Consider the following 24,523-nt stretch of genomic DNA (forward strand, 5'->3'; position numbering starts at 1 on the left):
GGAGGGCCTATGCCTCGATAGAACCCGGATGGATTGATGTTCGGGAAGTTCTGATGAGATGAACGACACACGGGCCTATTCTCGATGGCATGACCGAATGAGTTATGATGGCCGACGACATCCCGAGACTCGGGATGGCGCCAAGACATATGGACCCTATTGATGGGGATCGAGATGACAAGATGAGATGCGACGTTATATTGAGAGACCTTGGCCCGAGTAGAGGCAAGGCAAGGTCGAGCCGAATGAGTTGGCCTAGCGTAGAGGCAAGTCGGATGTGTCGCAGACGATTGAACATACACGCACAGGCGGCGTATGTGGTTGAACAAGCTTGGATTCCGCACAAGCGATGTTCGATTGGCGAAGACAAACCTCGCCTAAGGTCTGACGAAGCCACAAAGTCGGGCGAAAAATACACATGGGGCTTAATTCCCCTTAAGGCTAGTCGTGAGCGTGTATAGATCATGACACCACACGGTCAAGAAGTTAGGACCGTGACGCACTACACGCAGGGCACGTGAGGCCGCAATTGGGAGTTCTCCTGGCGCGTGGGACAAACATGCCGAGAGTGTGAGGGTGCGTGAGGGCGCGTGAGACCTCATTTCGGCTTCCAATTTGTCCCGTTTGACTCCTTTTGACATGTCCTATCAAGATTGGTCTTTACTTATCTTAAAAATTTTGAAATATAGATCTAATTGGAAAGAATTGTGTTAACATACCCTATTAAATGTACATCTAAGGGAAAAGAAGTTCGAAATCAGGTAAGTAGCATGTCGTTCTTTAAACTAGTTCTTAACTTGTTTACAACACGTGAGTACGCTGTTTACATGATTAAGAGCTTAGTATGTTAAAATGAGCTTTGATGATATTGAATGTTTATTATATATTGTGACTGCTTGCCTGTGATGTAAGCATGTTATAAATGATTACTAGAATGTTCTATGTGTTGAACATGATAAATGTATGAAAGCATGCAATAAATGTGAGTACGTTATGCATGTTAATGGAAAGGTTATGACTCTAGGATATGCTTCTTTGTTGTTGAGCCATGACTTATTTATATGAGTATGATAGTCTACTAATTCCCGCGAAGTTCCTGACCAATGCTCTATGTGCTAAGTTAGGGAGCATGAGTACTCCTGACCGTTAGTATATGAGATAAATAGGCCGCCAGAGAAATTAGTAGACGGGCTGTATTTGACCGAGAGCGAGTCTTACATACGAGTCCGAAAATTCTAGATAAGCATATCGAGAGAGAGTCAGTAACCTAAGCTGGAGGTAGCTGAGATACCTCATTAATGAACAAATGACCCTAGTAAGAGAAACTAGGAGTCAATGGTGAATAAAACTTAAAAACACCTCGAAAGATTAGTTATGAACTCAGGAAAAATAAGTTGGCTACTGACTGGGTAATTTAATTACTTATCAAAATTATTTAACTTTTCTTTCCAGATTTAGTTGATGCAGGCCAACCGAGGACGAGGACGAGACCAGTGGTATTGGGAATCCATATCTGTGTCTGTTTTTGTGTACTTATGCTTTCGCTGTCAAGAATCTACTTCAGTTGTTTTATGTTTTAAATAGTACCGGTTTTAAATGTTTTAGTGGATGTTTTTGGATATTTTTTGAAATTTATGATTGGTTTTTAGAGTTTACTATCGATGTTAGTGGTAGCTCCTGTGAATCGCATTAACGATGAGCGGGTGTTACATGAGCATTCTTAGAGTTATATTCTGCATTAGAGATAAGCATGAGACGTTAGTGGCGACTCTAGATATGTGGAAATTTAGTGTCGTTACAGTTGGTATTAGAGCTCTAGGTTTTAGTTTCTGTAGACTAGCCGACAATGTAGGCTTAGCACGCTCTATGGTCCCAACGTCGATGCCCCGTCACCGTCAGGTACGCCTTGCATAAGATGAGAAAAGAGAAACGTTTTTGAACTTGCCTGCAGTTTTATGTTAATGTTACTGAAATTGCTGTGATATTTCACGTATTTATTTAAGAGTATGATATGATGTGTTGCATGCTGAGTGATTTTGTTTATAATATGATGTGAACTTAGTACATGTGATGCAAACATAGTTTCATAAGTAATGGGCCTTAGACTTAAGAGATGCTATATTGGTTTCTAGAACCATGCTGCCTAGATCACGTGAAAAACTAAGACAAGGAAGGGGACGACCTCCTTTTAGAGGTAGAGGACGAGGTGAGGCTAAAGAGATCCCACCTCGAGAGAGATTAGAGACAGGGTTTGAATTAGAACCCTTACTGTATGTATGGTCGGGAAGCAGCCCTAAGAGGGTTGACATAGTAACTAAGGATAGAGTAAAGAATGACCAAGCAATAGTAGCCGACCAAACTCTACACGTAGTCCTAATAGTAGTAAAGATGACCGACTTCGACGTAATACTAGGCATGGATTGACTAGCTGCAAATTGTGCTTGTATAGACTGTCGCAAAAAAAAAAAAAAAAAAAAGTGATATTCTCACCAGCGGTGTGACCTAGCTTTAAATTTAAAGGCACAAGTACCGAGACTACCTCAAAGGTAGTCTCGATGATGAAAGCAAAGAGACTAGTTCAACAAGGCAGTTGGACTATATTAACATGTGTCGTAGACGTAAAAGGAAAAGAAAAGACCCTAGAAAACGTGTCCATCGTAAACGAGTTCCCAGATGTGTTTTCAGATGACCTACCTGGAATACCTCTTCTTGAGCGGTCGACTTCATCATCTAACTCGAACCGAAAATGGGCCTATAAAGTTATTCTATTTTGTAAACAAAAACATATTCTATTTTCAATAAAGTTATTAGGGTTGTTTATTCAGTAAAAATTATTATTCAGTAAAGTGAACTTTATGATCATTCATCTAAATCCAATAAACTAAGAACACTCTGGCTATAGTATGATTACTTGAACTATATGTAAAGACATAATACTATACTTGGACTATATGTAGAGACATAAGAGTTGATCAAGTTCAAGTATATATTCAAAATGATCTATAGTATAAGGATAAGGCTGAGTACCTTATTCTGGGACACTAAGGATGCGGCCCACTTTTGTATATTATATAAACAATGTGATCACTAAAATTGTACATGTGGAGACATGTGAGTGGGGGCGTCCTATGCAATGAGTATTGCATAAGATCGGACCATGAAGAAAATCACTCACACTTTATAATGTCGTTTACTGTTGAAACTGATTTTCTTTTCATTCGATGATCTAGGTAACTCGATCTTAATCTTGAGCTAACCATGAACTTCTGTTTATTCGGAATTATCCTTAGATTTGCATGGGTGAGAGTGGTTTAAGTTCGCCGACTCAATAGGCCTCCCATTTTAGGGGTAAGACTGGGTAAATGGCTGGGAACGTGGGGTGCAAGATGGAATTCACTCCTACCCACTTTTAGGGATAGAAGAGAGGTAGTTCCCTTAAGTACTGACTCCAAGTCTTGAACAAGGGGCCCCACCCTCTCATTGGCCTGAGAGGGATTCGGTTTACTGGTTGGACCACAAACCAATTGTTCATTAGAGGATTAGTGAGACATAAGAAACAAGAAGTAACTTCAGGGGTAAAATAGTAATTTAACCCAGCTTTAGTTACGAACAACCTGTGAAGGTTCGACTTACTAATCATGGTTATATCAAATGGACAGAAATATATCTATAGTGAGGGGAGTGCAACTACTAGGCTATAGTGGAATGTCCTAGTAGTTAATGAATGTTGGTTAACAAGGTTAATGAGTTTAACCGGTTAATTTTGGATCATTGGAGCCCATGATCTATAGATCCATCAGGTCCCTCTGCTAGCTCATATCGGACTGAACCATAGAACAATGTGACGAGTGAGTTCGAAGTGTTCGAATTCAAATTAGGGAGAATGCAATACATATATACGATATATTTAATCGCATATTTGTTTTATTTACTAATTAAACAAAAAGAGAGAATATGAGATATTTAAATAAGATTTAAATATCATAATCAAATATGTGATGGAATTAATTGGGATTGGCATTTGAATTAATATTAAATATTAATTAAATAGTTTAATTAATCATTTAATATTACTTTAATTTGAAATTAATAATTCAAATTGATTGTTGAATCAAAATGAAGAAAGTCAAAATGTTGACTTCATTTAATAGAAAAATCCATGTTAGTGGAATTTTGAGGTGTCAAAATTTGGTTTAACCAACCTTGCATGCTTGCCAAATAAACCTCACCAATTTGAGTGGAATTTTGAGTGTCAAAATTTGGTTAACAAGCATGCATGCTTGCCACATAATCCCAAACATTTGAGTGGAATATGGACTGTCAAAATTTTGTGATCTCAAATTTTCATGAACATGCAAACATGACTCTATATATAGAGTGATTATAAAACATGAAGGTCTTCTTCTTGGTGAAAACCCTTGAGAAAAACCTCTCACAAACACTCTCTTCATATATACAAAATCCCTCCCAAGTTTAGTCACTCACCGGATTCCACAATCCCGTTCTAAGGCCGGAGGATAGTGGAGAAGACACTATTGGTGGTTCGAAACCGGTTCGTGAGGAAAAAGAAATTTGAACTACAAAAGGTTAGTATTCAAACTCATTAAATTTTAATACTTATGAACATGCTAGTTATTTACTATAATTGATGTTCTAAAAGTGCCTAAGATCCAAATTGCTTCCGCATGTGTTATATTAACACCATCACCTATCGCATGGCACTAGCAGAATTGAAGGAACTCAAGGCGTAATTACAAGACTTATGGGATAAAGGGTTCATTCAACCTAGCATATTCCCCTGGGGTACGCCAGTGTTGTTTGTTTAGAAGAAAGATGGATCGATGCATTTGTGTATCGATTACAGAGAGTTAAATTAGAGAACCATAAAGAACAATACCCTCTGCCTAGAATAGAAGACTTATTCGATCAACTCAAAGAGGCAACAATATTTTCTAGGATAGATCTGCGGTTAGGTTACCATTAAATAAAGAGTAAAGAAAAAGATGTACCAAAGTTCGTGGTGATGTCATTTGGCCTCACCGATGCTCCAGCTGTGTTAATGGAGTTAATGAACCGAGTGTTCAAGGACTGTCTAGAAACTTTTGTGATTGTGCTCATTGATGACATCCTAGCCTACTCGAAAACAAACCTAGAACACTAGGAACACCTTTGAAAAGTCCTAGCCACCCTAAGAGAGAACATGTTATATGCCAAGTTCTCAAAGTGTGAATTTTGGTTATGACATGTCTCTTTCCTAGGATACGTGGTGACAAAGGACGGAGTATCCATAGATCCTACTAAGGTCAAAGCGGTCACAAAGTAGGAACGACCAACTACGATAACATCAGTACAGAGTTTCTTGGGACTAGTTGGATACTATCGAAGGTTCGTGCAAGACTTCGCTAGAATAACCTCACCTTTGACACAGTTAATGACAAAAGGGGTACCATTTATATGGAACGATGCTTGTGAGGAAAGCTTCTAGAACTTAAAAGAGTGATTGGTAACCGCCTCGGTACTCACAGTATCCGAGAGCTCATAAGGGTATGTAATCTATAGTGACACGTCCAAGAAGGGACTAGGATGTGTGTTATTGCAACACGGTAATGTTTTTGCATACGTGTCCCGTCAACTAAAAGAATACAAAAAGAATTACCATACCCACGACCTGGAGTTGACCGCTGGAATGTTCATGCTGAAAATTTGGCAACACTACCTGTACAGAGAGAACTCAAATTTTTACCGACCACACGAGTCTAAAATTATAATACCCGAATTTTTAGATAAATAAATAAAAAATAAAAATAACAATATAGGGGCAAAAGGGTCATTTTGCCCCTACCTTACCTAAGGGGTCTAGTTGTTTGGGCTCCAAAAAGAAAGAGAAAGAAAAGAAAAAAAGAGAGAGAGAGAGAAAGGATAAAGGAGAAGAAGTTCGGGTTTGGGAGAGAGGAAGAGCAGAGAAGACAAACCGCCATTGGAGATCGAATCCAAGGCAAGAAAATTCGAAGTAATACTTCTCTCGGTGCGGGAAAAGGAGTTTGGGTGGTGGATTCACTTATTCCGGTAAGAAAATCCGAGAACGAACAAAGTAAGGTTCCAAACTTCTTGTTTCGATTTTATCTAGACATGAGGAGTTTCTTGAGCATTAGATTTGGAGTTTTTGAGGTATGTAACTAAAGTTAGATTCACATAGGTCTCTTGAAGTTTCTGGACGAAAATCGGAGTTTCAAGAAAACGTTATTTTCGGTAAGAACTCGTGTTTTTTCCCAAATTCGAACTTAAATATTATGACCTGTGATTACCAAAAAAAAAATACAAGAAAAATATATTGTAGAAATAGAATATGAGATCTACAATATTTGTGAAGAGAACTTGTTGATTCGGATTACGGATTGGAAGATATAAAAATCGAAAGAAAATGGATTGAAAATGCCAAAACTCACGTTTCTGGAAAATTTGGAAAAAACGCAAGAGGAGAGTGGGGGCATCGCAGCCATGTGTTGGCCGGCGTACGGAGGAGCACAGCAGGACCAACGAGTGACACGTGGCGACTGCGGGTTGGAGAAGTGCATCAGGCGCGCGCAACCTAGTCAGCCTGAGTTCGAACAACTTGAACTGGCCCGAATTGGCCGTTGGCCAACGACTGCGCGGAAGTCGCGCGTGGACACGCGCGCATAGAAAGTCGCACATAGTACACCCTCCAGAGTGCATCAGCCCGCGTGTAGGCGCGTGAGTGACCGTTTTCCCTCCGTTCGACCTCCGTTTGCTTGTTTTTCACCCCGATTTCAACTCTAATCCTATTTTTATGTGAATTAGGACCTATCAAGGAAATTCCATAATTTTTGGAACCTTTTCCTGCAAATAATTCAAGCTTAGGAAGGAACGCATCAACCATATAAGTAACCATTTGGAATCTACGCTCCAAGTAAAGATGGACGTTATCTTCCCGTTGAACATGTTTGTTAATATTGCATGAACTGCTGCGTGTTAACTCTATGCATGATGATTGCTTGTGTTATCTTTCTTGATGAATAGGAAAAATTATGAGCTTAGATTAGGGTGCTTGTGATTAAGTAGGCTAGATGAGACCCTAGATTGGGGGACCTCTAGAATACCGTGCAATTAGACCCGCAAAAGGATTACTGGCGGATCTAGAGCCTAGAATTCCAAACCCCATAGGTTTGTGAGACCAGGCACGAGAATCCTAGAGATACATGAATCCAAGTCTAAGCCACCAAGTTCCACCCTAGAAAGAATAATAGGTCACCACAGTACCTGTAGATAGCCCGCTAGAGTTGAGCAGTGTAGATAGTGTCATTAGAACCTCCACTTCACTCTCTCCTTCGATACCGTATTGTCACAGCCAAAAATTTAAATCTCGAAATCAAGGGTTGGACCAACAGACTATGCAATGAAATCGTGTAAAAGCAAATAGAGAAGACGAGATTACAAAAACTTTAGCAATTATGTAAAAGGTTTGAAATCCGAAAAAAGGTGTTCAAGTATGAAGTGTATGTAAACGGTTTACAAAACAATGCATGACATATCTAAACAAAATTATGCACAGACTTCTAGACGCCCCAGGACACTCGTTTGTGGCATTAAGATTCAACATGTATTCCCGCCTCGATCCATGGCCTCACTCACCTGAAAAAAAAGATTAGAAAGAAATGAGTATAAAAATACTCAGTAAGCAGCCTACTTATAGGCTCTTTTCGCATCCTTATCTTGGTAGGTAACCACGGTCTTTCTTGGGTTTCTAAGGAGAGTAATATAAGATGCAACTCTCTTTTCTGTATCTTAGAAGGCTTGCCCATCTTAAGTAGTAAAATGATCAGTTTCCTGAGGTTTGGTGCGACCTCATAAGTAAATCTGAGGGGATCGTATGGCTGGATCTGAATACGTGACTCTCTCTGAACATCATCTGTGGAGGTTAGCTGACGACCCTCACACGAGACCATACATCCACTAAACAGGGTGTGACCCCCTGTGTGCCGGTCAGCTACTGAGTCATCCTATGAGGCTCCACGTCCCCCGCTCAGGGACGGGTCTCTACAGCCCAAGAGTCCTGTTCAGAAGACCCCTTAGCTATTACCTCTAGGTCTGGGGACCTGTCACACTTCCCTATCGTATCAGAGGAGAGAGGGAAGTGGAGGTTCTGATGACACTATCTACACTGCTCAACTCTAACGAGCTACCTACAGTTACCATGGTGACCTATTATTCTTTTTAGGATGGAACTTGGTGGCTTATACTTGAATTCATGTATCTCTAGGATTCTCGTGCATGGTCTCACAAACCTATCGGGTTTGGAATTCTGGGCTCTGGATCTGCCGGTAATCATTTCGCGGGTCTAATTGCACGGTATTCTGGAGGTCCCCCAATCTAGGGTCTCATCTAGCCTACTTAGGCACAAGCACCCTAATCTAAGCTCGTAATTTCTTCCTATTCATCAAAAAAGATAACACAAGAAATCAACATGCATAAGTGTGAATGTTTGATTAATCCACCACACCTAAATGGTGTGAAAGTTATCTTATTTATAATCAAATAAATTACAAGAATATGGAAATAGTAATAAATGGAAATAACAATAAATGGAAAGATACCTATATTTGCCTTATAATAAAATATCAAATATAATATATATGGTAAACTATAATTTATTACTAAATATCCTTAACACCCCACCGCAAGCTAAGCGTCGGATTTAAACGAACGTGAAGCTTGAATCTGAAAAATTCAAAGAGGTTGAGAAACACTTTTCATGAAGATGCTAACAACCCAGTTCTTGCCCATCAAAAATTTGCAGAGGGATCGCCGCTCAGCGCCGATGCTGCCTTGGCTTCGGCGAGAATATGTCTAACCCATGAAGAGGGATTGTCGCTTAGCGACAATGCTGTCTTGGCTCTGGTGAGAATATTTCTAACCCCAAGAAGTAGAAGGGGAAACCTAAAGCAAGGGACAAAGACATTGTTGAAGCCGGAAGAGTCGCCACATTGGGCGAAGGAGCCAATTTTGGCGAGAAGGGCAGTCGGAAGAGTCGCCTCATCGGGCGAAGAAGCCAATTTTGGCAGGAAGGGCGGCGGCAACTTGGTTGACGAATAGGCCAGTGCGGCACCCAAATTCCGAAGGTAAATCTCTGCAAAAGGTTGATAGGTTTAGGTTAGGGTTTATATGAAGGATGAAGGTCGATTGGGAAGAAAATGAGAGAGACTATATTGGCCAAGGGGAAAACCGATTGGGTTGGAAAAGGTGGAGCCCATAGGATGACTCAATAGCTGACCAGCACACAGTGGGTCGCACCCCTAATTTAGTGGATGTATGATCCCGTGTGAGGGTCGTCAGCTAACCTCCACGGATGATGTTTAGAAAGAGTCACGTATTCAGATCCAGCCATATGATCCCCTCAGATTTACTTATGAGGTCGCGCCTCACCTCATGACACTGATCATTTCACTGCATAAGATGGGCAAGCCTCCTAAGATACAGAAAAGAGAGTTGTAGCGTGATTCATACTCATTAGAACCCAGAGATAAGACCGTGGATACCTACTAAGATAAGGATGCGAAAAGAGCCTACAAGTAGGTTGCTTACTGAGTATATTTTTATACTCACCCCATTCTCCCCATTTTTTTCAAGTACCACTCGATACGGGGAGGTGTTCGAGAGCTGGACTCTCACAAAGGGGTGTCGTTCTGGAGCGTCAGTCGCTTGTTGATCTTTTAGAGTCTTTTGTCCGTTTTCATATTTAGAGTCTTCTGTATTTCATTTTATATTTGTAATTCCTATTTTTAACATTTGACTTTAATTTTATATTTAATTTTGGTGTCCTTGATTTCCTTTTATTGTTTTAAATTTTGCTCGATTTTTACCTTCTATTTTATTTTCTTTTTATTTTTATTTATTTTCGATTTCGTCTTTTTAGTCACGATTCGGTCTTTCAAAGCCTCGAAAGTCGGGTCATGACAGATCGGTATCAGAGTAGTCGATTTTTTATTATGTAGACTTTTTCCAAGGATAGAGAGTTGGACACCTATGTGACTCAGCTCGACGACATGCCTCGCCGCGACCAGGTATGCAGTCTAACCTTGTTTAGTAGGTTATGATATGATGTAACGCCAATAAGAACTTGATGTATCTTTTGGGTTAATGCCTTAGGGTGTTAAAAGTGAATATTCCCTCTATATGTTGATGCTAGATTCGATTTATTGTGAGGATGCCGAGGGGGGTCATGTTTTAGTTTACTGGCCTTAGGAAGACAGAAAGGTGACTCCGCAGAGTGTGCGATGTCCAACCTATAGAAATATACATGAGACTTTTAAGGCCCAATATGAGATGATATACCTTTGACCCAGCCTCCCATGACCTTAATTCTAGACGTCAAGCATGCCTCCGTGGAGGCCACGTAGTAGGCCTAGAAAGTATAGGGCTGTCTTGTTGCAAATCACATAGTAGACCCAGACAACATCATCCTTACAAGTAAGGGCAGCCATTGTAGGAATTAAGCACCCCTCAAGCAAACCATTTTCATGAGTGAGTTTGGTTAAGTTGGTAGTCGAGAGATAAGATTCACCAACAGAGAGAATGAAGCTATGGAGGCCACGGCTTCAAGGTTGGTTGGAGTCTTCACGATATAAGTTGAGGTTTAAGGACTTCCATAAGTGAGATGGTGCGTTTTTATGCCACTAATGAGTCATGGGGTGTAGGATATTCCTACTAAAGGATCACCTAATGGATGACAAGTTGCTTTGGACCTTGGTGGAGAGGACCAAGTCCAAAAGCAGCACGTGGTTATTTGGACCATAAAATTGTGTTATAACCTATCCTTTGGTCAGGGCATGTATGCTCACAAGGTGAAGGACGTGGAACTATCAAGGTAGTTAGTAAACCTCAGGGTTGAGAACAGCAAGAAAAGAGGTCAAGCTATGGCCATGCCTTTACCGTCTGAAGGAAGAAAGTCCAGATGGGCGTCAATAAGAACCAACCCTTGTGTAGGTGATCCGGACTACAAAGAGTAGAACTCGAGTTTCATACACGAGTGTAATGCTAAACTTGTGAAGCATTCTCAGGTAGAGGTAGAACTTCCAAACAACGTAATTTTGGAAACTACCGAAAGGATAGTGAGATGAAGACTTGTAAACAGGTAAGACTAGTAGAGACATGACATGTCTCAGAGAAGACACTAGATGCAGTATCCTCAAAGTTTGAGGGAGGCTAGCTACCAAACAAGAGTTTTCAGAGAGTTCCCTAGGATCCTGTGCAAGAACTTGAAAGGTTCACATGCTTGAAAAAGCCAGTGGTCAGATATCACTACGAGAGTAAATGTGACTAGCTCAGCATAAAAGATACTACAGGGGTTAACCTAGGTGAATGTAGAGAACTCATGTAAGAACCCTTACTCCCAAAAAGAGCCTGTACTTAGCTCATATGGGTATTAGTACTTAAGCGAGTCACGTAACAAGGCATCTCACTAAGAAGAAAGTTGGCTAAATGAGATGAAACTACAAGGCTATTTTGGAGAAGTAGTAAAAACCATCTCGACAAGGTCGGGATATCACTAGATAAGAACCTAAGGGGAAGACATAGAAGCCGCAATGGACATTATGAGTTCATAGTTATGACTTTTGATTTAATTAACGCTTCTGTAGTGTTTATGGAACTGACGAGCAGAGAGTTTAAGGAATTCCTAGACATCTTCATGATTTTTTCATTGACGACATTCTAGTGTGTTTTAAGTCTGAGGTAGAGCATGAGGAACACCTGAGGAATATTTTAACTCAACTGAGAACCCACCAGTTGTATGCTAAATTCACGAAGTGCGAATTCTGGCTGTAGGAGGTGGCCTTTCTTGGCCACAAAGTATCCAAGTAGGGGATAAGGTGGATCCCGTTAAGATTGAAGTAATTTTGAAATGGTTTAGACCAACCACTGTCACTGAAGTAAGGAGTGCTCTCGGTCTAGCAGGCTTTTATAAAAGGTTTGTACAAGATTTCCTAAGACCTCAGCAGTGTGACACAATTGACCAAGAAGGGAAACTCTTTGTCTGGACACTAGAGTGTGAATAGAGTTTTCTGAAATTGAGAACGAGGTTGGGCACTACACCTGTACTTATAGTGCCTGATGGGTAAGGTGGACTTGTGGTTTACAGCGACTCCTCAGGAAAAGAGTTAGGGTGTGTACTCATGCAAAAGGGCAAAGTGATAGCCTATGTCTCTAAACAAATGAAAGAGTATGAGCGCAACTACCCCACCCATGGTTTGGAGCTAGCAGCCGTGGTGTATGCATTGAGAATCTGGCGTCACTACCTGTATGGCAAGAGAGTTCAGGTGTATGTTGACCACAAGAGCCTTAGCATATGTTTACATAGAAAGGGTTGGACATGAGATAGCAGAGGTAGTTAGAACTAGTTAAGAACTACGATATTGAAATACTTTACCAACCAAGAAAAGCCAATGTAGTGGTGGATGCCTTGAGCAGAAAGACAACCCACACATCTGCCCTGATCATGAGACAAAGGTATCTATAGGATGGGATATAGAGGGCTGGTATAGAGGTCTTGGTTAGAGGTGCAACCGCTCAACTAGTGCAAACTTTCAGTCCAACCCACCCTCAAGAGACATAACATCGAAGCTCAGAGAGCTGATACGCACCTCAGTAAGATCTGGGGTCAGCAGGAAACTGAGAGACCAGAGGGATACTCAGTTTCTTCTGAAGATGGACTTGATGTGGTAGGATCGATTATGAGTACCTTGAGATGAGAAGATTCTACAGGAAATGATGACTAAGGCACACAACACGTCCTACACATTTCACCCTGGTAGTACTAAAACGTATCAGGAATTAAAGTGTAGTTATTGGTGGCTAGGAATGAAGAAGGACGTAGTTGAGTACGTGGGTCGGTGTTTTATCTGTCAGTATGTAAAGGCCCCGAAACAATGACAAGTAGGGTTGTTGCAACTGCTGAATATTCCAGTGTGGAAATGAGAGGAAATAAGTATGGATTTCATCTCGGGCCTACCGAAGGCCCGATGAGACTTCAACGTCATCTGGGCCATTGAAGATAAATTGACTAAAGTAGTCCACTCTATCCCAGATAAAGCCACTTATCGAGTGAACCAATGGGCCCAATTGCACATCAAGGAGGTAGTCCGTCTGCACGGCGTACCAGTGTCCTTTGTGTCTGATAGGGATGCTAAGTTTACTTCTGACTCTTGGAAATGGTTACAGAAGGCGTTGGGAACACAACTCAAGTTCAGTACTGCATTCCATCCTCAGACAGATAGTCAAACCGAAAGACTTAATCAAACCCTAGAGATATGTTGAGGGCGTGTGTTACAGACTTTGCAGGTTGCTGGGATGAGCACTTGGCCCTTATGGAATTTGCCTACAACAATAGTTACCAGGCAACTATTCAAATGACACCATTCGAAGCTCTATATGAGTGGAGGTGTAGAACTCCTATATTCTGGGAGAGGGTAGGCAAGAAATAGTTGTTGGGGTCAAAGTTGGTACAGACTACCAACGCAGCAGTACATAAAATTAGACAAAGGATACTCTCTGCACAAAGTCGGAAAAAGAGTTATGCAGACTCTCGTAAGAAAGACCTCGAGTTTGCAGTGGGTGATCACGTCTTTTCAATAGTTGCCCAATGAGAGAAGTGTTAAGGTTTGGAAAGAAGGGCAAGTTGAGCCTGAGGTTCGTGGGTCCCTTTGAAATCCTAGAAAGGGTAGGGCCCATGGCATACAGAATAGCATTACCATCCACGCTCGCCGTAGTGCACAACGTACTCCATGTATCGTTGTTGAGAAATTACACCCCGAATCCTACTCACATCATCGATCACGAGACACTTCCCCTTCAAGAGGATCTAACGTATGAAGAAAAATCCATAGGGATAATGGCAGGTGATGTGAGGAAACCACGAAAAGGGAGATTCCATTAGCCAAGGTCTTATGGGAAAACCATCAGGACAACGAAGCCACCTAGGAATGTGTGGATGACACAAGGAGGTCTTACCCCGAACTCTTCCGGGGAGGATAAACTTTTGAGGATGAAAGTTCCTAAGGTGGGGAGAATTGTAATACCCATATTTTTAGATAAATAAATAAAAAAATAAAAATAACAACATAGGGGAAAAAGGGTCATTTTGCCCCTACCTTACCTAAGGCGTCTAATTGTTTGGGCTCCAGGAAGAAAGAGAAAGAAAAGAAAAAAAGAGAGAGAGAGAAAGGAGAAAGGAGAAGAAGTTAGGGTTTGGGAGAGAGGAAGAACAGAGAAGACAAACCGCCATTGGAGATTGAATCCAAGGCAAGAAACTTGGAAGCAATACTTCTTTCAGTGCTGGAAAAGGAGTTTGGGTGGTGGATTCACTCATTCCGACAAGAAAATTCGAGAACGGACAAAGTAAAGTTCCAAACTTCTTGTTTTGATTTTATCTAGACTTCAGGAGTTTCTTGAGCGTTAGATCTAAAAATTTTGAGGTATGTAACTAAAATAAGATTCACACAGATCTCTTGAAGTTTCTGGATGAAAATCGGAGTTTCAAGAAAACGTTATTTTCGATAAGAACTCATGTTTTTCCCCAAATTCGAACTCAAATAATAAGACCTGTGATTATCAAAAAAATACAAGAAAAATATATTGTAAAAATAGAATATGAGATCTACAATATTCATAAAGAGAACTTATTGATTTGGATTACGAATTGGAAGATATAAAAATCGGAAGAAAATGGATTGAAAACGCCAAAACTCATGTTTCTGGAAAATTTGAAAAAAACGTAGAAGGAGAGAGGAGGCATCGCCGCCACGTGTTGGCCGACGTACAGAGGAGCGTTGTAGGACCGACGGGCAACACGTGGTGACCGCGGGCTGGAGAAGCACATCAGGCGCGTGCAACTGGGTAGGCCTGAGTCCGAACCACTCGAACCGGCCTGAACAGGCCGCTGGCCAGCGACTGCGCGGAAGTCGCGCATGAACACGCGCGCGAAATACACCCTCCAGAGCACGTGAGTGACCGTTTTCCCTCCATTCGACCAACATTTTCTTTTTTTTCTGCCCCGATTTCAACTCTAATCCTATTTTTATGTGAATTAGAACCTCTCAAGGAAATTCTAGAATTTTTGAAACCTTTTCCGGCAAATAATTCGACCTTTGGAAAGAACGCGTCAACCATGTAAGTAGCCATTTGGATTCCTACAAGCAATACTTGTAGGAACCGCTAGGAACCAGCATGCATGCTACCACCCATTAACTTAGCTAGCTGAACCTAGTATATTAGTATGGAAACTGCGAAAATGAAATGAATAAGGAAAGCTAGATAGGAAATGTTTATTAAATCTGTTTGATTGAGATTTTGATAAAGTATGTATGCATGAGGAGGATGGGAAACTTGTGAAATCTGCTCTCCAAGAAAAGATGGACGTTATCTTCCCGTTGAGCATGTTTGTTCATATTGCATGAACTACAGCGTGTTAATTCTTATGCATGATTATTGCTTGTGTTATCTTTCTTGATGAATAGGAAGAAATTATGAGCTTAGATTAGGGTGCTTGTGACTAAGTAGGATAGATGAGACCCTAGATTGGGAGACCTATAGAATATCATGTAATTAGACCCGCGAAAAGATTACCGGCGGATCCAAAGCCCAGAATTCCAAACCCGATAGGTTTGTGAGACTAGACACGAGAATCCTAGAGATACATGCATTCAAGTCTAAGCCACCAAGTTCCACCCTAGAAAGAATAATAGGTCACCATGGTAACCATAGGCAGCCCGTTAGAGTTGAGCAGTATAGATAGTGTCATCAGAACCTCCACTTCCCTCTCTCCTCCGATACCGTACCATCGAGACAGAGCTCTAGTACGGAGATCATTGAGCTTGGAAAATCCGGATAGGGAAGTGTGATAGGTGCCCAAACCTAGTGGTGATAGCTTAGGGGTCTTCTGAACAGGACTCCTGGGCCGTAGAAACTCATTCCTGAGCGGGGGATGTGGAGCCACATATCTATTCTTGTTGTGTAAGTACGGGGACATAACCTGTCAACCAAATCATGTCTACACCCTCTAGGGCTAAAATAATCCAAAATGTACTATAGGGTGATGAAACTAGTCATCAACTCTTCGGGTTATAAGCTTTAAAAGGTGTAGTTGTTGCTTATTTTCTTTTAGTCTATAACATTGTTTTCTTCCAAAAAATAAAAAATAAAAAATTAGAAGATTCTATCAATTCTTCGCTTACATTTTCTAAAACACTTTCTTTCAAACATGACCAAGGCTCGATCAAACGTCCGAATTGTCTACGACTTACAATTTTCATACTGTTGACTTGTTCATCAATTTAGAATATGTGTAGCAAAATCTTTATTCCGCTCCACAAGAATGTGATTGTGATAAGCGGTATTAGAGCAAAGTTTGCTCCTTGAATCGTAGTATACAAACATGTCTGCTGCAAAACAACTGGGTAAGTCCCGGGCTAATCAATTGGTAGAGATCGAAGATTAGTTACTCTACGTAAGTTGTTCCTACAAGCAGGATACTTACTAGGTATATTTATAAATTCACTCGGTTTTCTTTTCTTTTTTAGGTGTTTGCAGGTTATAAGTCAAGGTGGAGGAGCGTTCGAGAGCTATGCAGTCAGAGAGGGGGTCGTTATGGAACTTCAGTCCTTCTTCCCGTTTTTCAGTCTTGTCTTTTTCATTTTTTAGTTGTATCAAAATCCATTTTCCCCATTGTAATAAATTTAAAGTCTTGTAATGTTATGTTAAAGTGGTATTGTTTAACTTAATTTGATTTTAATTTTACTGCATTTTCTTATTTTATTTTATTTTATTTTACTTATATTTTTATTTGTTTTCGCTTTCGTCTTTTTACTTTCGATCCAACTTTCGAAGTCTCAAAATTCGTGTCGTGACATCTTGGATTTTCCATACCAGCGATAATATAAAATTACGAATAAATGAATTATTAAATAATTAATTATAAATCTTTAGGGCATAAATCCCAACCATGGGAGACTTGAAGCAGTAGGAGGAGACTATGAATTCTCCAAAAATATTGGTAGAAGTCCATGACAAGGACTTCACAGCCAGAACAACTACAATCAATGGTCCTCATCCAGCTTCATATATAAGGTGGTCTATCGAGAATCTGAATGCCCACAAACGGTGGACCTTCATGCCTTTCGAGCCAAAGCATCAAAAACCCAAAATTGCGAGTCCTAAAGTACCTATTTGCTTTCAAGCGTCAAAAAGCCAAAAGAGTTAAGGTCTTATGTACGTTGAGGTCAATGTTAACCATAAATCTGCCTTGAGCTTCGGGATGAAGTAGACGCGGTCAGCTTGTAGTGCTCACCTCCCTTGCCGATGAACAGGATGGTGCCACGTCCTTCGATCTCAACGACGTAGCCATCGTCGAACTTAACCGTCCCGTAAATCCTGAAGTCGAGCTTGGAGAATGCAGACTTGGCCTCGGTCATATGTTTTGTCACCCCTGTGTCGAGGACCCATCGCTGGTGGCTCTTGCTGCTCGTCCCTCTCACCGATCTAAGCGATCACTCGCTTCTTCTTCAGTTGAATTGGCTCCTCATGCAGACTTGACCCCGGTCATATGGTTTGTCGCTCCTGTGTCGAGGACCCTGATGGTGTTAATATAACACATGCGGAAGCAATTTGGATCTTAGGCACTTTTAGAACATCAATAATAGTAAATAACTAGCATGTTCATAAGTATTAAAACTTAATGAGTTTGAATACTAACCTTTTGTAATTAAAATTCCTTTTTCCTCACGAACCCGTTTCGAACCACCACTAGTGTCTTCTCCATTATCCATCGGCCTTAGAACGAGATTGTGGAAACCGGTGAGTGACTTAAACTTAGGAGAGATTTTGTATATATGAAGAGAGTGTTTGTGAGAGGTTTTTCTCAAGGTTTTTCACCAAGAAGAAGCAAGTTTCATGTATTATGATCACCCTATTTATAGAGTTATGTTTGCATGTTCATGCAAATTTGAGATCACCAAATTTTAACACTCAAAATTCCACTCAAATTTGTGGGGTTTATTTGGCAAACATGCAAGTTTGGTTAAACTAAATTTTGACACCTCAAAATTCCACTAACATGGTTTTTTTCATTAAATGAAGTCAACATTTTGACTTTCTTCATTTTGATTCAACAATCAATTTGAATTATTAATTTCAAATTAAAGTAATATTAAATGATTAATTAAACTATTTAATTAATATTTAATATTAATTCAAATGCCTATCCCAATTAATTCCGACACATATTTGATTAAGATATTAAATCTTATTTAAATATCTCAGATTCTCTCTTTTTATTTAATTCGTAAATAAAACAAAAATGCAGTTAAATGTATCGTATATATGTAGCGCATTCTCCCTAATTTGAATTCAAACACTTCGAACTCACTCGTCACACTGTTTTATGGTTTAGTCCGATATGAGCTAGTAGAGGGACCTAATGGACCTATAGATCATGGGCTTCAAGGATCCAAGATTAACCGGTTAAACTCATTAACCTTGTTAACCAACATTCGTTAACTACTAGGACATTCCACTATAACCTAGTAGTTGCACTCCCCTCACTATAGATATATTTCTGTCCATTTGATATAACCATGATTAGTAAGTCGATCCTTCACAGGTTGTTCGTAACTAGAGCTGGGTCAATTTACTATTTTACCCTTGAAGTTACTTCTTGTTTCTTATATCTCACTGATCCTCTAATGAACAATTGGTTTGTGGTCCAACCAGTAAACCGAATCCCTCTTAGGCCCATGAGAGGGTGGGGCCCCTTGTTCAAGAACTGGAGTCAGTACTTAAGGGAACTACCTCTCTTCTATCCCTAAAAGTGGGTAGGAGTGAATTCCATGTTGCACCCCACGTCCCCAGCCATTTACCCAGTCTTACCCCTGAAATGGGAGGCCTATTGAGTCGGCGAACTTGAGTCACTCTCACCCAAGCAAATTTAAGGATAATTTCGAATAAACAAGAGTTCATGGTTAGCTCAAGATTAAGATCGAGTTACCTAGGTCATCGAATGAAAAGAAAATCAGTCTCAACAGTAAACGACATTATAAAGTGAGAGTGATTTTCTTCATGGTCTGATCTTATGCAATACTCATTGCATAGGACACCCCCACTCACATGTCTCCACATGTACAATTTTAGTGATCACATTGTTTATATCATATACAGAAGTGGGCCGCATCCATAGTGTCTCCAGAATAAGGTACTCAGCCTTATCCTTATACTATAGATCATTTTGACTATATACTTGAACTTGATCAACTCTTACGTCTCTACAAATAGTTCAAGTAATCACACTATAGCTAGAGTGTTCTTAATTTATTGGATTTAGATTAATGTTCGTAAATTTTACTATTCAATAACAATCTTTATTGAATAAACAACAATAATAACTTTATTGAAAATAGAATATGTTTTTGTTTACAAACTATGAGTTTTAGGACATAAAACCCAACAAACTCCCACTTGGACTAAAACTCTAGTGGGGTTTTATAACGTTGAGTAGAGAGAAAGACATAAATACAATAAACTAGGTCATCACATACTCATGTCTTTTCTCCCACTTGCCCTAGATTACATAATTTGTAGTCCTAGACTCACTAGGTGCCCTTCAAACACTTTAGCCTTGAGGGGCTTTGTAAATGGATCAGCAATTATGTGCTCTAAAGCTATCTGTGTGACGATCACATCTGCTCGTTGCACAATCTCCCTTATGAGATGATATTTGCGCTCAATATGTTTTCCTTGCTTATGGCTTCTTGGTTCTTTTGAATTTGCAACTGCTCTACTGTTATCACAATAAAGAGTGATGGGAAGATGCATATCTGGAACGACTTCCAAATCAGTTAAGAACTTCCTAAGCCATACAGATTCTTTTGTTGATTCGTCGTTCCAAATCAGTTAAGAACTTCCTAAGCCATACAGATTCTTTTGTTGATTCACAAGCAGCAACATACTCAGCCTCCATGGTGGAATCAGCAATGCAACCTTGCTTTATGCTTCTCCGTTCAGAGTGAAGACAGATCCTGATGTCGATTTCCTCGAATCTATATCGGTCTGAAAATCTGAGTTAGTGTACCCTGTAAGGATTAGATCCTTAGCACCGTATATTTCTATTGATAAGAATCACAGTGTTTCAGTGTACCCTGTAAATTGTGATTCAAGGTCCTAGACATGTATATTTCTATTGATAAGAATCACAGTGTTTCAAATGTTCCAACTGGACTTATTACACGATCCAAGGCGAAGAAGATTCAACAAACATTCATTCTTCATCTAAAAAATGGATCGGCTCGGTTCAACCATCATTTCTAGAATTAGAAGCTGATACGATTGACGAAGGACAAAAGGACAATTGAATATTTACACGGTTAAAGTTGGAAAACTTTAAAATGTCAACAATAGAATTCAAACCTACGCGCAGAGAGCTCAATTGATTTCAAACCAACTTAAGCACATCAACATTTGATTCAAAGAACTATTTTTAATTTCATAAATTATGTAAAAGTCAAATGGCTAATTTGACTTATTCTTTTGTGGAGATTAAAGGGGATCGGGAATAAATGTTGTCCACAAACGTCTTTTGTCGGGATACTATAAATACCCATAATATGTTATGTAAAATTCAGATTCGTGGAAGAATGTAATTCAAATCTCAAATTGAGACGTTTCCTTACAAATTCGAGCATCATATTTTTCATTTCTAAGTTTCAAGCAATTCTTGTGATAGAATTGCACCCGAGTCATTCAACCAAGCCTTGATCAAGTTCGATTGTGGAGTGACTCAATTTAGAACAAGGTTTCCAAATCTTGCTTCTAGATTTTCGATCATAAGAGGTAATCTAATTCTAGCATTATCTATTGGTTGATCCAAATTTCGTATAAGGAGGTGGTAGTTACTTTGATTTAAGGGTTCTTGCTTCAACAAAAGCTTGGATCGTTGGGCTGAGGATTAGGGTTGCCTTATCGATTTGGTATCAGAGCCTAGGTTTACATATTTGTGGCCGACTCTAGAATTGATTTTATCTTTCATTTCTGCTATTGTTTATCTTTTCTTTAAATCTATCCATTTATTTTCTTGCTGTCATTTCCCCATTATTCATCAACTCTTCATTTTGTTCTCATTTTCTTCTACAGATCACATTGAGATCTTGAAAAAAAAAATTCTTATCATATTTGTTCTTACGATTGTGATTATAAACGAATTTTATCATTTTTTTTACCATTTGCATGTTTATTTGAAGATCAAATAAACTTTGATTCACATCCTTTTCTTAATCCATCTAAATCTAGAACCGTTGTGTTTGATAATTTTTTTCCTCTCATAATCTACACTTGAAGATAACTTTTAAATTTTCCGAATTTTGTAAAAAGGAGATTTAGATCGTTCTTAAAATCTTCATGTTCTTTCTTTTGGAATTTTTTTTTTTTAATTTTTTCAGTATGCAATTCTATCCAAAAATATCTTTGTGTCTCTTATTTGTTTGTTCATTTCTTGTTTTATTTTGTTGATACTTCATAATTAACTTGCTAGATTCCTTGGTGGGTTAATCCGACAACTTGCTCATCAAGTGGATAGGCAAGCGTACTTTGATATGCAAGAATTGTTACACCTTGCTGTCAAAATCGAAGGGCAACTAGCTTGGGAGAAGGAGAAGTCCAAGAGGTATGGTATTTCAAAGTCTACTACTTTCAACACTTAGGAAAAAGAATACAAATATTGAAAAGATAGATTTCAAAGTTAGAGGCAAGTATGATCTTGACAAAAAGAACAAAGCTGAGACCTCCAAGGGTAAAGAAAAAGCAGAGGAATACAAGGAGATTCGAGAAACAAATAGAGACATAAAATGTTGGAAATGTCAAGGAATTGGTCATCTTAGTCGTGATTGTCATAACAAGAGAGTCATGATCATCAAGAAATCCAGGAGAATGAGGAGTAACTGGAAGATGGGAGTCATTTGGTACTTGTTACTAGAAGACTTCTTAAAACTCAAGTTACAGAGAACGATGTTGATGATCAAAGAGACAACCTATTTCACACAAGGTGTTTAGTCAAGGGGACTTTTTGTAGTCTTGTAATTGATAGCAGAAGCTGCACCAATGTCGTAAGTACCATGCGGATCAAAAGGTTGCTAATTCCAACCCAACACCATCATAAACCTTACAAGCTTCAATGGCTCAATGACAGTGGAACAAAAACATTAAAGAGTTTAAAGGATGGGGTTTAGATCAACCATTAATGGTTAGTTCAGTTGAACCAACCACATGACCATCTTCTACCTTGTGACCATTCCGACATGCGTGTGGGGAAGGCTTAGATAGAACGATACCCATCAATCAACACATTCTAGGCCTCGATTGAAATTGGTTCCTTCACCAAACTTCAAAATATCTTGAACTTGAACATGTCGGTACCAATCTCAGCAATTAACATTAACTAAGAAAAGAGAAATTGAGGCGCAAAATCATGGGGTTAACCAAACTTACCCCGAACTTCGGTGACTAAAACTTTTTTCCATTTGCACGTTCTAGCCCTCAGTTCACTATGATTTCACACTCTTTGTTATGAACGCTAAGAGCCCAAAATTATACCTTATTAACAAGAAATGAGAGGAAACTTTTAGGATTAAACTCTCTTTTTTGGGTCTCAAAGCCGACATTTGAAATTCAAATTTGATCAATCAATCCACTGTGTTTCAATTCTAAGTCCTTTATGAAAATGTTGCAATCACCATAAACCTTAAGATCGAGTATGTCAATTTCAATAATGAGAGTATTTCATGAAGGAAAGGTTCAGGTCTTACTCAATAGTTCATTTCTTCGTTCTTAAGATTGAGCCCATAAGTCCCAAATTCAACTCTAGAGAAGTCTTGTCCAATGCGGAATGATTAAAAAATGCCCTAAAAATAAAAAGAAAAATATTGGTAGATGGCCACAAAGTCTAGAAGGGAAGTTATTGACAACAAAGTGGGTTTTTAGTTCGAGTTCACTTACAAATAAATAAGTCTACCCTAGTTTGCGTAAGTATGAACTATTTTCAAAATAGCGAGAAGGAAACATGACAATATATCATACGGTCTCGATCATTGGTTCATAATGTGAGATCCATATAGAGGTTCGCGGTGGCTTTTGGACTGTCCTCCTATGGAAGTTATTTGCACGGGTCAATATTAAGCTAAACTCTTAAAAGGATAAACTACGGTATCTAAAATAATTGGTAGATTTATTAAGATTGTTAATGATGTGGTTGAGCAAACTAATAGTTACTTAAACAACTATAGGAATAAGAGTTATTCTAGTATAATATTTAACAACTATAGCAATAAGAGTTATTCTAGTATAATATTTCATTGACATTGTCTCGTCTAGTGGGAACACTTAGACCTACTCCACGACTGCAATTGCTTTAAATCACTAAATACCATACCATACGAAAAAGTTTATTGGGTTTCAGCTTTTGTCAAAGTTGTTCGATTTTTATGGTAGAATTGGTAAATAATTTATAAGCCCTCTAGAGCATATTTATTATCCTTTAATCTTAGTACCAACACGTTTTGCCAAAAATTAGATTTGTCTGCTAAGCAACAAGAAGGTTCAACCACACTAGAGGTAGTTCCTTCGGCATTTTTACATGAAGCTTTAGCGATGTGATTCTTGTAAGTTAGGTTTATGTCTTTCATGCTTAATCCAGTGCAATGATTTATTGGGCTACAATCAAAATTGATTGCTATTTCAGTGGCGGAAGTTCCCTTGATGTCTTCGTATGTTACTTCGCTGACTTTAACTCCAGAAGCCTGTTAGAATAAAGAAGAACGATCAACGTATGCTACAGAAACCGATAAACAAGAATATCTATAAAACATTTTTACCACCTAAAAACTTCATACCATTTTAAGATATGTAAGGGTGATGGAGTCCGCAATTTATTACCCACAAAAGTAATTTAATTTAACAAAAAAAATAATACTAATAATTTAGCACCCATTTTAAACCAAACAAATTTCAAACAATTAAAGAGAAAATAAATCAATTATTTATAAAATTAAAATATTGAGTTCTATTCAAATTTAAGGTTAAATACAATTAGAAAAAAATTAACTTGTTTGAGATTGACGAGAAATTATACCTGACCAGGACAGGCTTTCTCATGTGGACAGTAATTTTGATCAATTATGATCCGGTTTTTCACATTATCCATAATGATGTGTTGAAAATAAACTTTTGTAGCAAATCCACGGCTTGGTCTTCCCCAACACTTAATCCTTACTCCATTCTAAGTCCCGGTGAAAGTAGATAATGTCAGTGTAACGTTATGCATTTCATCCTCCTCGGCCTTTATCCCCAAGCTCCCAATGCTACAAATACATTCAATAAAATCCCAAATTTTTCATGAGGTGTAATTTTCTCACTCTAACCTAGTACATTAAATAACAATTTTGATCCAAAATATTTTAAAAATAATTTAAATCTT

General features: G+C 39.0%; 1 long non-coding RNA gene across 1 annotated transcript; it reads left to right on the forward strand.

The window, feature by feature from the left end:
* The first annotated feature begins 811 nt into the window (after positions 1-811).
* Positions 812-23,089, forward strand: LOC111472176. The gene is made up of 3 exons (XR_002715369.1): positions 812-1,496; positions 13,331-13,333; positions 23,078-23,089. It is a non-coding gene; the product is annotated as an uncharacterized LOC111472176 (long non-coding RNA).
* The last annotated feature ends 1,434 nt before the right edge of the window (positions 23,090-24,523 follow it).

The sequence above is a fragment of the Cucurbita maxima genome, unplaced genomic scaffold (genome assembly GCF_002738345.1).
Source record: "Cucurbita maxima cultivar Rimu unplaced genomic scaffold, Cmax_1.0 Cma_Scf00066, whole genome shotgun sequence".
NCBI lineage: Eukaryota > Viridiplantae > Streptophyta > Magnoliopsida > Cucurbitales > Cucurbitaceae > Cucurbita > Cucurbita maxima.